The 15,054-nt window shown below is 37.9% G+C and overlaps 1 protein-coding gene across 1 annotated transcript in view; it reads right to left on the bottom strand.

The window, feature by feature from the left end:
* The window catches only part of LOC140135478 (uncharacterized), a 61,614-nt gene extending 47,552 nt beyond the window's left edge, over positions 1-14,062 (bottom strand). The window contains exon 1 of the transcript XR_011856521.1: positions 13,921-14,062. The gene's annotated coding sequence lies outside the window, so the exon portion shown is untranslated. The remainder of the gene's footprint in view (positions 1-13,920) is intronic.
* Positions 14,063-15,054: the final 992 nt, after the last annotated feature.

Consider the following 15,054-nt stretch of genomic DNA (forward strand, 5'->3'; position numbering starts at 1 on the left):
TGAATATTAACATGTCCTATTTTAAAACCTTTTGATAAAGAACAATTAAAATCAATAAATCTATCCTTGAAGGGTAGTTCATCATTGGCTATTCTGAAAAACAATTGTCACAAAACCAGTTACATGTGTAATCAGAATTATTTCCAATACATTTCACATGAAAGTGAAGATCACAGTTTTTACATACTTTATAATCACAGGTCTTAATTTTACAAACACATTTACCACACACATTCAAATTCTGTGAATTCCTCATAAAATATTCACCAAACTAGAAAAAGTCCACACAACCAAATTTCTTGGCATACTAATTGACGATAATCTTTCCTGGAAATCTCATACATCCTATATATCTAAAATAGTCTAAAAATATAATGGCATTATTCGTAAAGTTCGTCCTTTTCTTCCTCAGGAATCCTTATTTACACTTTACAACACCTTTGTAGTTCCCTACATTTCATACTGCAATATTATCTGGGCTGACAAAAACAACTCGCACCTTGAATCACTTTTTCTCCTTTCTCCCTTTGGCTGGCACACACAGAACCACTCTTCAAGCAACTTAATACACTTAAGATTCAAGATATACATTTTCAGCAACTGGGAACGTGCATGTTCAACTTCCACCACAAATTATCTCCAACTGACTTGTCTCTAGATAACTTGTTCATTACAAATGCAAGTATTCACGATCACCTCACAAGACAAGCCAGTAATTTCCATGTTAATTTAACCAAAACAGAACTTGCTGATAATACCATTAAGATTCAAGGTGCTCTACTATGGAATTCACTTCCCCAGTCAATCAAATCCAGCCCTTCTGTGTCATCTTTTAAAAGTAATTTAAAAAGCATCTCATCAGTAGCTACATTTCTGACTAATGGACCAAATATATATATTTTTTATTATTATTATATTAAAAGTATATAGTATTTCAGATTGGACTTGTTTTTGTGTGTTTGTGCTATTTTGTTCTCTCTGCCCTGCGGGTAGATCTTGGTTGGAGTTTGTCCCTAATAAATTATTTTCTAATTATTTTTTGTATGTAACTCCAATGTCATTATTGTATATCATTATCATTATTGCTATATTTATCATTTACTTTGTAGGTTCTAAAAATAATCTTTTCACAATTTGTCATGTAAATGTTGGATTTAGGCCTCTGATTTGCTCATGCATGCATGTTTTGTTTTCATAGTTGTATATCCAACACTGTTACATTTTGGAAATTGTTTAAAATGACTTAATATTTTATCGAATTTTGCATTGATAAATCTTGTAATTTCTCTACTTATAGGGCTTGTTTGTCTTTGTTGTTTTTTTCTAATGTATTAAATTTGTTTTGCTTCATTTAGTATTGTATAATTGAAACATTATGTATAGGGTGGCACAACATCACGCTGTGCGTTTAGTGGCATCCTCATCCACTGCTTCTCATACTTTTGTCATATAATTTAAAACGTTCTGCACTACTCTGTCAAAAGAAATTATTATTCTGTATTATGTTTACATGTATAATTGAATGGATGAAATAAACTGAAACTGAAGATAGCATACATGTATATTGCATAGTGTGAATACTGCTATCTACTGAAGATAGCATACATGCATATTACATAGTGTGAATGCTGCTATCTACTGAAGATAGCATACATGCATATTACATAGTGTGAATGCTGCTATCTACTGAAGATAGCATACATGCATATTACATAGTGTGAATGCTGCTATCTACTGAAGATAGCATACATGCATATTACATAGTGTGAATGCTGCTATCTACTGAAGATAGCATACATGCATATTACATAGTGTGAATGCTGCTATCTACTGAAGATAGCATACATGTATATTACATTGTGTGAATGCTGCTATCAACTGAAGATAGCATACATGCATATTAAATTGTGAAAATGCTGCTATCTACTGAAGATAGCACACATGCATATTAACATAGTGTGAATGCTGCTATATACTGAAGATAGCATACAATCATATTACATTGCGTGAATGCTGCTATCTACTGAAGATAGCATACATGCATATTACATTGTGTAAATGCTGCTATCTACTGAAGATAGCATACATGCATATTACATTGTGTGAATGCTGCTATCTACTGAAGATAGCATACATGCATATTACATTGTGTAAATGCTGCTATCTACTGAAGATAGCATACATGCATATTACATTGTGTGAATGCTGCTATCTACTGAAGATAGCATACATGCATATTAAATTGTGAAAATGCTGCTATCTACTGAAGATAGCATACATGCATATTACAGTGTGGAAGCTGCTATCTACTGAAGATAGCATACATGCATATTACATTGTGAAAGTGCTGCTACATGCATATTACATAGTGTGAATGCTGCTATCTACTGAAGATAGCATACAAGTATATTACATATTGTGAATGCTGCTATCTACTTTTTACCCACTCGCCCTCGAGTTTCGTACAAATAAAATGATGAAGAATTTGCCATGAGTACTACTGATAAAGAGCAAATTGAGATATCATCAACAAACTGTTCTCCTGGAGCACAATGATTGGGGTTCGGGTCAGAGTGAGGGTTTATGGTTTGGGTTTAAGGTTAGGGTTTGCGATAGGTTAAGGGTTAGGGTTAGGGTTAGTGCTCCATAAGGACAGCTGGTTGTGCTCCAAGAACAGCTGGTTGACGATATCTCAGTTTGGCTGATAAATAAACTGCCAGCCCTGGTTTTAAAGGCCTACCTGTCATTGTCATTCTTAAAATTGCCTTTGTATTACAGCTCATGAAGTAATGCATGTTGCAGGACAGAATATCTGAAATCAAGGTGTGCATCCTTCCTTGCATCACAAACCTGGTGAGGGGTTCTCAAATTTTGTTTGGGTGCGGATGTGTGGCTGGGTATGAGAAACTTTCAGAATTTAAACCATAATAGAGACAAAATCACTGTTGGCATAATTATTATAGAAATTGTTACAATGACTCATTGAAATTTCTTAGGTCAATTGGTTATTATGAATAAAATATTGGAAATTACCATAATTTTTGCCATTTTCTTATGTACACATGACCCTAATTTTTACCCTCTCCTTCTTACACATGCTTTGTGGACAACTTAATGGTGAAAAATATGGACAAATTATTATTATTATCAAAACTCTGTCATAAAAATTTTCGGGTGCATTACATACATATGGATCTGAACAATTGGGTTAAATTAGAGTCCGAAGTTTACCGTTTTCTAAAATCCATTTTCCGTGTTGTAATCCGTGTTGTAAAATTTGTAAATCCGTGTCATGAATAAAGCTTAAAATGTATAAACAATGATATTAATATCACAATAAAGTGTTCAATATCGCAATCAATATGCTCTGATCGGAATGTTCTCACGATAATAGGCCGATTATTACGATGTTTGGAGGGATATAGGGGGTTCATGCCTCGGTAATATACCTTTATTTCGGTATTATTAAACAGTATTTTTATCATAAAATTGACATACACAACTCATGATTGTTTTTAACATTTATTTCTCTTATCTTTTAACAATTTTTGTCACATCATACAAAAATGTCATTTTCCGTGTTGTACCTCCGATTCCGTGAATTTCTTCTGTTTTCCGTAAAACGGAAAACTTCGGACTCTTGGTTAAATCCATAGTGACGGATGTTGAGATTTCATGAAAAATGGTTATTCCATAGTGACAGATAACTTTGGCAATCTATTACATTATGTGAGATAAACAATTTCATAACATTTTAACCTTTTGAAAATAACTTTTAATAGATACATGAATTGCTGAAAATTAATGGCAAGTTTATAATCTATGCCCAATACTATTCACCTACTCAATGTTTTTCCGATGTCCATATCTTGATAAATTTGCAATCGACATCCGTCATTTTATAAAACACCCCGGTTTTGACATACATCACTATGTAAGCGAGCAGGGACACATTATACGGAACGCACCTTGGCTGGCGACATGGAGGAAAACAATGGACATGCATAATCAGCTTTATTGTTTTATACTTTCTAGGCATGTTACAACCTCTAGTCTCACACATTTTAGAAAGCAACTCCTAAGTATATGTTATATTAATAAAAGTTATTTCTCACTGACGAAACAAATTACTGAAGAATCAGTTGGTATTAGGAGGGCTCGCTAAGTGAAGGGATTGCCTGAATAAGTCAGGAAAATGTGCCACTTGAGAAGAAAAGCCGGAGTCTTGATGATGTTAAACAACCCCTCAGCTCCAAACAAGAACTGCTATCGGAAGCTGAACAAAGGGGTCAAATATCAAGTGAAGCAGTGGAAAAGAAAACTTCTTGTTCAAGAAATGGAAGAAGCCCATGCAAAGAACATAAGACATGATCTCTTCAAGAAAATCACAAAGCTAGCAGGTGATAAAACCAAAATTCAAACTGCAGCCAAAGACAAACATGGTTCACTGAAAACAGCCCCAGGGAAGTAATGAAATGCTGGGAGGAATACTTCAGTAAACATCTGAATACAGAATTCCCAGGGACTGTAATATACTTAACTCCATCCCGGAGCCTGTCAACACTGCTACAGCAAGTTTGCCCTTTTCAATAGATGAAGTTGAAGAGGCCACCAAGAAGCTTAAAAACAACAAAGCGTGTGGTTGGGATAAGATCTCAGCAGAAGTGTTGAAAGCAGGAGGACCCATGATGAAGCAAATGTTGTTGAAGATCATCAACACCACCTGGGTTTAAGGAAAAATTCCTGAAGACTGGAGTAAAGGTCTAATAACCCATGTATACAAGAAGGGCGACAAACTGGACCCAGCCAACTACAGAGCTATTACCCTCTTGTCAATCCCGGGAAAAGTATTCTGTAGGATGGTTCTTAACCGAATACAACAGACTGTAGATAACCATCTGAGAGAGGAACAGTGTGGGTTCAGGAGTTCCAGAGGCACCTCAGATGCGGTATTTACAGTATGCCAAATCTATGAAAAGGCTAAAGAAAGGCGCATTCTAATACACTGGAACTTTGTAGACTTCAAAGCAGCATTTGACACCAAGGGAGGCCCTTTGGAAATGTCTGCGATCAGTAGGAGTGACACCAAACTGGTGAACCTCATTGCAAAAATGTATGAGCAAACCAAATGCTCAGTCGTGGTAAATGGAAAGATCACCGATTGGTTTGAAGTCCTAGTTGGTGTTATACAGGGATGTCTTCTCTCATGCCTCTTCAATCTATATCTGGAGTTTGTCATGAAGGACATCCAAGATCTAGGCTCACGTGTGCAGATGGGTGACATGTGCATTAACAACATCCGATATGCAGATGACACCACACTCATGGACATGGACTTTGAGAACCTGCAAATCTCCACTAATGAATTGGAAAAAGCATGCAGCAGCTGGGGAATGAAAATTAACCCAACAATATGCAAGATCATTATCTGACGATCCAAGAGATATCATGCTGAACCAAATGCCCATTGCTGGGTAGCAGTGTGTTCTCAGTAGAAGAGGATATTAAACATCGCACAAAAGTTGGCAGCCTGGGCATTTGGTAGATTGAAAAATACCATCTGGTCTAACCATGACATCACCAGATCGCTGAAAGTAAGGATTTACCAGTCACTTGCCACCTATGGGTCAGAATCCTGGGCGTTACGTGAATCCGACCGATACAGACTGGATGTTTTTGAAATGCGATGCCTTAGGGCAATGCTTGGAGTTTCCCTACTTGACAAAATATGCAACAATTCCATCAGACAGAGTCTTACCATCACTAGCTCCATCAATGATGTTATCTGCGGAGACGTTTGAAATGAGCTGGGCACATCTTCAGGATGCCTCTACCCCACCAAGCCTACATTAATGACTTTAACAAGAAAAAGACCACCAGGTCCTCCACCAACCAGATGGAAGGACCAAATTCAGAGGATTTGGGAATGACCCCACATGAAGCAAAGACACAAGCAACAGACAGAACTGAATGGAGGAGGTTTACTCGGTAGAGAGCAAAGGGCCACACCGGCCTGTGCATATAAGTCAAGTCAATCAAGACGAAACAAGTCTGAATACGTACGTACTTGAAACTATGGGCGACACAGATTTAGCATTTTGAACACTTTATCGGAGAATGTGCCATAAGCTTCTTCCCTTGTTTGTATAAAACATATTAGGCTGGCGGGGAAGCATCATTAATTGATCTCATACACTGTTTGTTGTTTGCTGTTTTCCCTAACTGCTGATTTTCCATAAGTACCCGACTTGAGCCCTGTTTATCAGGGATAGTCTGTGTAGCTCAGTGGTTAGAGCGTTACCCCGACAAGCCAAGGGTATGGGGTTCAAGTTCCCCCACAGGCACGTATGTCCTGAGTTTTTCTCTGGTTTATCTGCCTATGCATGTTATGTTTTCATTGTAATTTTGTGTTTAATTGTGCTACATGTAGTGTGTGATGCATGATTCTTCTTTCCCCTGTATATATCAAGAATTACGATTAAGCATCATTAATTTGATGTCTAGCCCTAGTTGGTTATGTTTGAATATTTTTATGTTCCAGTTTACAATGAGTAAGCCTCTTCCTTTCTTTTTGCACTACATGATTGTATATCAGAATCTCCTCACAAAGTTAATACTGGCTTAATGATCAGGATAGTATTAATGGTCAAATCTGTTCACCAGTATTCAGGGATAGCGTTAAGTTAACTCAGATTTTCAAGCACTTTCACTCATGAATTTTGTAAAGTCTGCAGGAAGTTTGGGAGTGAATTTTCATTCCCAAAATTTGAGCAACATTGTAAGAGAAAAATCTGTTCATTCACTTAGTAGCATTTATATAAAATGATAAAACATATTTGGTCACTCCATCTCAAAAATATTTTTCACCAAAATTTCATTTTCACCCACCACATTTGGTTTTCATGCAAGTTCTGTTATGTATTCAGTATATTAACCTTTAGTTCTGTTTCCCTGTCTCCCTTTCATACAGATCTGGTGGGGCTTAACTGCACCTTAGAGTAGAATAGTAGAGAACATTTGCATGAACTTTCATGGTAGCAGAGCAAGGTTGCTGAATTAAAGTAGATAACAGAACAGAACATTAAAGAAGGTAACAGAAGATTAAAGAAGATAACAGAACATAACATTAAAGAAGGTAACAGTAAGACTAAGGACAATGGCTGACTCATTGAAGGAACGCTTAATGGCCCCGCCAGTGTGGAAAACAAAAACTACGTCATACACAGATTGGAAATTTGATGTGTTGTTATGGACACAGTTCACCAAAGCAGAGAAGAAAAGAAGAGGTTTTCTGTTGTACAGTGTTTTGCCAACAGAAAAGGGTGTAAATGAGAAAGTAAGATTAGCAATGCAGAATGGTGAGATAGATATCAACCAAGAAAATGCAGTTGATCAGATATTTGATGTACTTGACAAGTGGTACAAGAAAGACGACCTTAGTGTTGTGTGTGAAACCTGGTCTTCATATAAGAATCTACAGAAAAAAGATACAGATACAATGGATCAGTTCTTGAATGAATATGAAAAGAATGTCAAAAAACTAAAGAAAGAAGGGAGCACACTCCCAGAAGTGGTGTTAGCAATGCAGATTATTGACAGTGCAGGATTGGATAAGAAAGAGAAACAGATTGTTTTAACAGCTGTTGACTTTTCAAAGAAGGAAGAAATGTATGATCAGATGAAAATAGCTTTAAGAAAATTCTTTGGAGATCAAGCCATGTCAATGAAAGGACGAAAAACTGATATCTTAACAAATGAAGAAACAGTGCATGCCACTGAGACAGAAGAAGAAGAAGTGAATTATACAGGAGGAAGAGATTTTAAACGTGGAGGAAGTGATGCAGCAAGTCGTGGACGCCCGCGTTGGTCTGGAAATTGGTGTGGTTCTTGGCGTGATAGTACCAGAGAGAAGAATGAAACAAGTAGATTGCAAGACAATCGAGGCCGAGGTCGAGGATCATATAGAGGAAAGACAAGTGTTAGTAGGAGAAATCCATGTGATGCTGAAGGAAATCATCTAAAGTGTTTCATATGTGAGTCAATAATGCATCTCAAGATAGATTGTCCCCATGCATCAAGAGTCAGTAAGAAGGGAAGTGTTATGGAAACCACAGAGTGCAGAAGCATACAAAGTGCATGATTACTCTGATGAGGAAAAGCAAGTATTAATGACTGAGGCAGCTAATGCTGCAGTTCTTGACAGTGCATGTTCAAAGACTGTAACAGGGCGTGCATGGAAAGAGATGTTTATGGAGTCATTGTCTCCAGAGGAAAGGAAAGAAGTAAAGCTACTTCCTGGTGGGACAAAATTCAAGTTTGGAGGAGAAAGTAAATTAGAATCTAAAGAAAGGATGATGTTTCCATGTGTTATTGGTGGGCAGAAGACAAGCATCACTACACATGTGGTTGATAGTGACATACCATTATTGCTCAGTAAGCCTGATATGAAGCGTTTAGGATTCAAGTTGAACATGATAGATGATACATTAGAAGTAAATGGGCACAAGATAGACCTAGATACAACATCATCAGGGCATTACTATATTCCACTAAAGGAATGTGAAGTACAAGTTGAGAATGTTCATATGGTAATAGATCAAAAGACATATGAAGAGAAAGCAAAGATAGTAGGTAAACTTCATCGCCAGTTTGCTCATCCTACAGCAAAAAGCCTCAAAGCAATAATGAGAAATGCTGGAGTATTAGATGGCGACTGTGAGAAGTTATTGGAAGAAATTACCAGCAAGTGTGATGTATGTAAGAGGTTCAAGAAAACTCCAGCTAGGCCAGTTGTATGTTTGCCACTTGCACAGAAGTTCAATGATGTGGTCGCCATGGATTTAAAGCAGTATGGTGATGTTTACTTCCTTCATTTCATTGACTTGTTCACTAGATTCACTAAGAGCAAAGTAATAAGAAGAAAGATGCCAAAGGTGATCGTTGACAACATTGCTACAGAATGGATTGCAGCTGGCTTTGGGCCACCAAAGAAGTTTCTTGTTGACAATGGAGGAGAGTTCAACAATGAAGAATATAGAGAGTTAGCAGAACAGTTCAATGTGGAAATATGTGCCACTGCTGCGTATTCACCATGGTCTAACGGCATTTGTGAAAGAAATCACCATGTTGTTGATGTATGTGTTCAGAAGATGATGGAAGAAGATCCCAGAATGAGCCTGGATGTTGCCCTTGCATGGTCTGTTAATGCTAAGAACAGCATGCAAAATCACTGTGGATTCAGTCCAATTCAGTTAGTATTAGGAAACAACCCCAATCTACCATCAGTCCTTATGAATAGTCCCCCAGCCTTTGAAGATGCTGAAGTTAGCGACACTGTTGTTAAGCATCTTAATGCCCTTCATGCAGCAAGAAGAGCATTTACCAAAGCTGAATCTTCAGAACGGATTCGTAGAGCATTACGTCATAATGTGAGAGTCTCTGAGACAACATTCCAACCAGGGATAGAGTATTCTACAAGAGAGATGACAGTAATCGATGGCGTGGTCCTGGTAAAGTAATAGGTCAAGATGGCAAGATAGTGTTCATTAGGCATGGAAGCCAACTGGTTCGGGTTGCGACCTGCAGATTAATAAAGGGTCAACAAGATATGATGGCAACAGACAAGCAAGAAATGAGAGAACCAGACATTCAAGTTATGAAGCCAAACACAAGCAAGCAAAATGTAACAATCTCCACAGAAGGTATTGTGGTGCTTGATGATACTCTACAAGATTCTGACAGTCATGACACTGTTGATACTGAGATACATACAAATCAGCAGGAAGGTATTGATCATATGGAAAATGACAGTGAAATACCAAGACAGGCAAATAACAATGCACAAGATGAAAGTGAGCCTCAGCAGCAAGGAAGACAGCCAGCAAGGAGCCATGACAGTGAAGATAGAAGTAAACATACAAATATGGTACTACCAAAGGTTAATACTAAAATAAAGTATCGCCTCAAAGAAGAAGATGATTGGACAGAGGCAAAAGTAACCAGTAGAGGTGGAAAAGCTACTGGAAGAAACAAGTACTATTATGATGTGCAAAATGACTGAGATATGAAGAAAGTTGGAGTGCACTTAGATCAGCTTGAATATGAAATTGTTGAAGATTCACCAAGTGACATGAGCGAAGATAGTGGAAAAGAAGAAGAGGAAGCAAATATAGTCTTTATTCCTATTTGTCACCATGGAAAACCTGAAGTTGTAACAGCCAAGCAACAAGAGTTGCAGAATTGGAATGATTTTGAGGTGTACAAAGAGGTACATGATCAAGGACAGAAAACATTGTCTACAAGGTGGGTGGTAACTGAAAAGAATATGCCAGATGGGCATGTAGGAGTGAAGGCACGTCTTGTTGTAAGAGGGTTTGAAGAAGAAGAGACGGTACAGTCTGATTCGGCCACGGCAGGCAAATCCACACTTAGGATTGTCATGGCAATTGCTGCCAGTGAAGGATGGAAATGTGAAAGTATTGACATCAAGTCTGCCTTTTTGCAAGGAAAGAAGATAGACAGAGAAGTGTATCTAATGCCACCAGAAGAAGCAAGAGAAGATGGCATCTTATGGAAGCTGGACAAAACAGTGTATGGTTTAGGTGACGCATGCCGGAACTGGTATTTTAGTGTTCAAGAGGAACTTCTCAGACTGAACTGTAAGCAGTCGCAACTTGACAAGGCACTCTTCAGGTGGTATAATAATGGCAAATTGGAAGGAGTGTTTGTTATGCATGTTGATGACTTCTTGTTTGCAGGATCAGAGGCCTTCAATAAGGAGGTAATTGACCTGATTGCCAACAAATTCAAAGTAGGTAGAAGATTGATTGAAAGCTTTCGCTATCTAGGACTTGATGTGTCACAGAACGAAGATGGGATCAGAGTCAACCAAGAAGACTATGCATCTGAAATAAAGGAAATACCTGTATCTTCTAAAAGGAAATCAGAAAAGTCATGCCCTTTAACCAAAGCAGAAATGCATAACTTGAGAGCTACGGCAGGACAACTTAATTGGTTGGCTACACAGACCAGGCCAGACATAAGTTACGATGCTCTGGAACTTAATATGACCAGAAATAATCCAACAGTGGAACAGCTTTTAAGGGCTAATAAAGCAGTTCGTCATGCAAAGAATGCTACAGGAGACACACTGTTCCCTAACCTAGGACCTTTCGGTGAGTGGAAAATGGATGTTTTTTCTGCGATGCATCATGGGGGAATCTTCCAGATGGAGTCTCCAGCAGTCAAGGTCATGTAATTTTCTTGATGGGACAAACAGATAGAAGTTGTTCTCTTGCTTGGACTTCTAATAAGATAAAGAGGAAGGTGTCAAGCACTCTAGCAGCAGAAACCCTTTATATGCAGAATGAGGCTGTGTACCTTGGAACTTTGATTACTGAGGTGTATTGCAACAGCTATGCAGAAAACAAAGTACCCATAGCTGTCTACACTGACAACAAGTCTCTACATCAGAACATTCATTCAACCAAGCAAGTATACGAGAAACGCCTGAGAATCAACATCGCTTGAGATTCAAAGATTGCTTGCTGCAGGTGAGGTACAGATGATCGACTGGGTCCCAAGTAAGCTTCAGCTGGCAGATTGTCTCACAAAGCGAGGAGCAGACAGTGACTGGCTACTGGAAGTTTTCAACTCTGGTGAACTGAAGATGGATTAAGTTTCATAATTAACTGTTCAGGCAAACATTCAGTTCAGAATTAGATATTTAATTGTTAATAAAGTTGTTAATTGTTTGTGTGAACACCTTACAACAAAACTCTTAGAATGCTTTTGCATTAGACTGTTTATGAACATAGGTGTTCTCATTAAGTAACTCAACAAGTAATTGAGCATGAACACCGTACAACAAAACTCTTACAATGCTTTTGCATTAGACTGTTTATGAACATTAGTATTCTCATTAAGTGGCTCAACAAGTATTTGAGCACCCATGCCATAACTTGGCATCTTTTGAACTCTTATATGACTTTTGTCACACCATCAGATTCTGTAAAATTACAAAGAGACAATGGGGAGTATGTTATGTATTCAGTATATTAACCTTTAGTTCTGTTTCCCTGTCTCCCTTTCATACAGATCTGGTGGGGCTTAACTGCACCTTAGAGTAGAATAGTAGAGAACATTTGCATGAACTTTCAAGTTCGGGGGTGAAAAATTACCCCGACTTTCAATCCTTACTGCCTACCCTGCCAGTATTCACCTGACTCCACCACACATACCCCATGTGTAATCGCTTCCAAACGTGGCCGCCGTTTAGGACTATGCAAACGCGGCCGTCTGAATCCATATTCAATCGACATACTGAGAACATTTTCTGCCATTTTTTTTGTATTTTTGTGTGTATGAAATTTTACCTGGGGACATTATATCTCAATTACAATAGAGGACCTATCTCACAAATACATTACACATGCAATTGCAGTCATTTGCAGACCTCCTTGAAATAAAGATGGTCCCCCATTGCAGAGAGGTGCACATCGTCATCATCCCTATATCTTCGTGTCAAAAATTGCCGTGATAGTACGGCGAATCCTCTCGTTTTTCAAAACCTACGCATGGCGATTTTGTTCGAGATAGGCTGAGCGACTCAGGCTAAGCATACCATTTACATGATATGAGATATCACATAGAGCCTGCCGCATAGTTTCTATTCTATGATTTGTGCATGATCACCCCCACATACGAGGGGGTATCAAAAAGTTTTAGAAATCGCCCAAAAGTGAAAGAGCTATATCAATGAAATTTTGTCAGTGCAATCACTGGTCCTTATGTACACTATATGGTGCAAAAATGGTCTCATAGGTATGTTTACTTTTTTTACAGGCTGCGCTAGTTACTGCAAGCATAAACTGCAAGATTGCGAAAATTGAGGCAAGCAGCGTTATTAAGATCCTGCATTTGAAGGGTTGCAGTGCCTAGAAAATCAATGATGAAATGAAAGTTAAATTCGGTGGTGATTGTCATATTGTCACTGTTGCTTTTGGAAAATGAATTTTTATTTCATCACAGATTTTTTGGGCACTGTAACCCTTAAAATGAAACTTAATCATGCTACATGCCTCCATTTTTCTCCATTTTGCTGGTTATGCGGTTACATAGGCAGGTACTGACATCTAGCTACCCTTCAAATGCAGGAGTAAATCAGGCTCATGTCGGCTGATACACAAATTGAGATTTTATCATGTTCTACATGAATCAAGAAACATTTTAACACCAACTATATAGTATACTATGTTCAAAGTTATGGATTTTAGGATCTTAGAGGGCAAGTATCATCTGAGAGCAATATTACAAATTTGACCAAATTTGACCAAATTTGACTGTGTTGCACATTTGTTCCCATAAATCAAATTGGTATTTGGCAACATCAGCCTGATTTCCTTGTGTTGAGTCACATATGCATGACCAAATGTTTTTCACAACACCCCCATGCACAAGTTTCATCCACGCAGCATAAATATCGCTACCAGAAACTTTCAGAGCCAATTTTACCAAATTTTTGCCTACACATTATGGACTCAATTTACAACAATTTTGGCAAACTCAGTACCCTTAAGTTGAAGGAAAACTAACCTTTATCCCTGAAAATTAACATTTTAAGCCCCTAAAAATGTCGTATGAGTTACTTGCTAGCTTGCCAAAATTAATTTTTACCTAAAAACAGGGATTTATTTAACATGTGACAATTCTTAAGGCGCTGAGGGTAATTGTATGCAGATATAGCATAATTTGTTTTGTTCTTTAATTTTGTGGCCCTGCATGCTTATAGCGTAATTGTAGAATGGTCTCATATCAGTCACATATTTGCATCACTTCCGTTGCTTTTTTGTTCATTGAAATTGCCATTCAATTTCCTGGTTCAAATTTCAACATTATTCTCACAAATTTCAGCAATCTTACCTGGATATCGCAGTTGCACATGTTGTGATGAGGCTATAGAAGTCCAATTATACGCCTGATGCTGTCCACATATATTTACAACACATATAGTTGTGGATATTTAGGAGTTTCTATGGATCAAATATTCCATGATTCCACGAATGTTTTCTATCTCCAAGCCTGTTGTTTAAACACACAAAAAAGTCAAGGGATGTGTTAGATAATTGATCCAGTTACCCCTTAAATGCTGACCATATGTGACATGATCAAGGGGAATGAGTCGGATGTCGCTAATATTGATTTTGAGATATTGGCAAAGAAAGTGTTAAAATTCTTTTGTTTTATGTTGTTTTCAGCAATTGATAAATTGATGTAACTTTGCAAAGAAAGGTTGTATCAATGTGGGGTTTTCAGTTTCAGAAAGCTCTAAATGTCCTGTCCTGTTTAGAAATATGTGTAAAACTCATTTTCGACCAGGGTCGACATGTGACTCATTCCCTTGATCATGTCACATATAAATGTTTCTTAGTTTTGCCTTGTTGGTGCATGAACACATGTTATCCTATGGAAGAATCAGTGGCTATATTTATACAGTTACAAAATATGGGCCAAAATTATGTTTAAAATATCAGCCCTATGATTAGGAAATTTGAAATGGCAGGATAATCCAAGGCAACTGGAACACAGCATCTTCGCAATGACATGCTTTTCAATGCCCTGAATATAGGGCACTGAATCCAAAGTGCCTTGGTGCCTTTGGTTCTGTGATTATCATGACCTGTCATATGTGGTGAAAGTTTTGTACCCATATTTCCACAGAAAAGTGGCCCCTTGGCCCCCGGTCCCCGCACTCCGTGCATCCGCGGGTATTCATGCTTGTCGGTGAACTTTAAAAGCACCCCCTTTTGCATCTCATTTCGCGAAGTTTTTAGGGGAAAATCACCCCTTTTTTTAGCGATTTCGTGAATTATTTGCTCGGGGTATTTTTGCTAAAACACAAACAATATTTCTAATATGCCCTTTTTGGCAAAAGGCGTAGGCTGCTTTCGATGAAAATACCCTTTTTTAAAATTTACGCAAACATGTGGTTTGAAAAAACACCCCTTTTTGTGTGTTTCATGAATCGCATTTCTTCATCTGAAAACACCCCTTATT

This window comes from Amphiura filiformis, chromosome 16 (assembly GCF_039555335.1).
Source record: "Amphiura filiformis chromosome 16, Afil_fr2py, whole genome shotgun sequence".
Lineage (NCBI taxonomy): Eukaryota > Metazoa > Echinodermata > Ophiuroidea > Amphilepidida > Amphiuridae > Amphiura > Amphiura filiformis.